The sequence below is a fragment of the Gavialis gangeticus genome, unplaced genomic scaffold (assembly GCF_001723915.1).
Source record: "Gavialis gangeticus isolate Ggan-Ray unplaced genomic scaffold, GavGan_comp1, whole genome shotgun sequence".
NCBI classification, from domain to species: domain Eukaryota; kingdom Metazoa; phylum Chordata; order Crocodylia; family Gavialidae; genus Gavialis; species Gavialis gangeticus.
The window spans coordinates 6,121,741-6,124,777 of record NW_017729018.1 but is presented as its reverse complement, the minus strand read 5'-3'; positions in this window follow the sequence as shown (position 1 = coordinate 6,124,777).

Genomic DNA, 3,037 nt, shown 5'->3' with positions numbered 1-3,037 from the left:
AGGCACAAGCACAGAGACAGAGAGCTTAGAGACTGACTAGACAGGACAGATGTAGGGTAGGGAAGATGGCAGCAGCAGGCCCTTGAGGCGCTCCTGGCCTGTGGCAGGCAGACCCCCTCCCCCCACGACGGCACATGGCTCCCAGGGGTGCTGTACGTGGCAGCACGGAGCCAGCCCAGCTCACTGGCACGCACCTTCAAACCAGATCAAGCTGGCTCTGGGGCTGCTAGCACTACAGGAGGGGCCTCCCTGCAGGCAGGAATGCCCCTGCCCCCTCGCCAGTTGTCCAGTCATGCACCATCGCACTCGGTGCCTCCACATGGGGCTCCCCCTTTCTGAGGGGCAACTGCGGGCCGGGTAGAATAGCCTGAAGGGCCGGATCTGGCTCGCGGGCCGTATTTTGCCTGCCTGGAGATAAGGAATGATCTTGTGAGCGGGACCATTATCTCTTGACTTGGAGGGGCTTCTACTCTGCCGCAGAGCTTCTGCGTGACATTGAACCAAGTCTTTCCGTCTTTCTGGAGATGAGCAATGGCTGCTATATAGAGTGAGGAAACTCCATTATTATGGCAACAGGGGCTGGTTAAGTGCTTTTGATAGACTGGTTGCATAATGGTTTTTTGCACTGTTTTCATCTCCTCCTAACTTTCAGTAACAGCAGGGTTCTTCTTTAAAACATAACTGTGTGAGAGGGAGAAAGTATAGAGATTGCCTGTTGGAAAGTGCAAACAGATAATGATTAGGCAGCTGGTAAATAGGGACTTCTGATATCTATTTATTTGGCTGTTGCAAATACACGTTCTCCTTACCCTCATCCTCCCTCTCCTACTCCTGATTATTTGCTGTGTGCTGCAGTTGTGCCTTGTCTTAATTAGGCTGACAGTTCAGTTGGGCAGGAGTGTCTTGCATTTGGCACTCCTGGAGCTCGAGACAACTGAGACTTTCGGAGGCCCATAAATAGATGTTGAAACTGAAAGAGTTTTGGGTGTCTGATACCCTCTGATGCCTCCAAAATTCAGTCTAATTGGGCAAGTTATTTCAGCCAGTTTCCATCTCCATTTTTTGGATGAATTTACTCAAAAGAATGTTTCATTCTAGGGGAAAGTTGGTGTCTAGGCTGGTGCAGTGCTGACACAGGTGAGAAATTCAGTGCATATCCAAGAGAAATAAATCCCAGGTCAAGCTCCAATTCAGCAAGGTGCCTAAGCCTCTACCTAACTTCAGACATGTGAGTAATCTAGTTCATGTCTAAAGTAAGGCATACTCCAGGGTACCTTTCCTAAATCCAGGGTCCTGATGCAAACCCACTGAAATCCTTGAAGAGACTTTGGTTCACGTTTGCCAAGAAACAGGAGTTAAATTCAATCAGAGTATTGCCAACACATTTTCTTTTACTTTGTAAAACAGACTTTATTTTTTTCCTGTAAATCTTGTGCAATATACATTTATATACCTATAGAATACACCTCAATAAAAAGTTTTTTTCCATACATTAAATTACTTTTTTTTTAATGTCATGAAAAATTCAGACAAAGATTTTTTTTCCTTAAATAAACATCTTCCCTCCCCCACCCTCCCTTCTTAGCTGACTGGTTTGTAAGAGGAAGTTCGGAGGGTTTTTCTTTAAAAAAATAGAAATTACAATCTTACAAGACAGGACATTCAATGAGAACAGAAGTGTGGTCCTAAATCTAAAAAGTAAAACTTTTTCATAAAACCTGTCTGTATCTACAGTTGTATTTGTGTGTGTGTTTGTGTGAGAGATGAAAAAAATGCTTTCCATTTTTTCCTTTCATTTATATAGATAAAAAATAACATAAAACTGACTGCAATTTTATATATTTTCTCTTTTGCACCAACATTCACAAGAATATATATATATATATTCCATTTTTATACACAGTGTGAGGGCTCTAGAGGTGGAAATACACTTAGCTAAACTTTCATATAAAACAAACAACAATTAGATCTTCATCCAGGAAAGAGTGATCCCTCGCCTTTCGGTTAGGTTCTCTAAATGAAACCTTTAAATTTTTTTTTAATGATTTCTTTTACAATTAATGAAACATGTCAAGATAGGTCATGGAAACTGGCCTATATATGGAACACAGTGGGTGTCACTAAAAAAAAAAAGTGTCACTAAAAAGTACTATTTAGTTAATACACATTAAAATAGGCTAAAGCAAATTAAATGTCACTAAAAACCATGCTCTTTAGTTAATGTGCATTAAGACAAGCTAATGCGCATTGTCCTAGTACTTCACAATGGTGGTACTAAATTTAATGTGCGTTAACTAAAGTGCGTTGATGCATGTCTAGACACACCCAGTGCTAAACTGAGAGTGATCTACACCAGATTAGCTTGTTTGAAACTATATGCAATACAAGTATTGTCCAAGATTTGCGAAGGTTTCTAGGGGTTTTAGATTAGTACCTCCCATTACTTATAGTGGGCATCTAATTCTCTTAGGCAGCATGGAAGATCTTAGTTTTCAGACTGTTTGATGCTTTGGCCAGCAGTTGGAATGTGGCATTATGGGTGAAAAGGGCCCAAGTTCCATTCATTTTCATAAGCCGATTTATTTAAAAAAAATCATTTCACCAACAACTTAGTTCCTTTAAAAAGGAAGTAAGAATGCCGATTGCTGCAGTTTGGCAGGCTAGGCTTTGTTTAGCACTTCCAGCCTCTTCCTTAAATTCCCCTGTGGCCTCTTATTGCTCAGAATCCAAAATTTCTCCTGTTAATATACACTGTCATCAGCAGGGAAATTGCAACTCAGTGGCGAGGGCTCAGTCTTTCCTGATTTAAGGTGCTTTCTCGGTCTTTTGCTGATGAAATGAAAACAGTGACGTTAACCTTGTGCACATTTCCTGGAGAACACCAAAGACAGAAAAGGGTGTGTGCTTTCTCCCTTCGCCACCCCCTCAAACATTTCCAGACACCTACAGTGATCACCTTTAAAACAAGGATTATTCTCCTCTTGCAGAAATTGCAAACAAGAGACCTTTTAACAAAGCATGTTTGTTTTCCCACGTG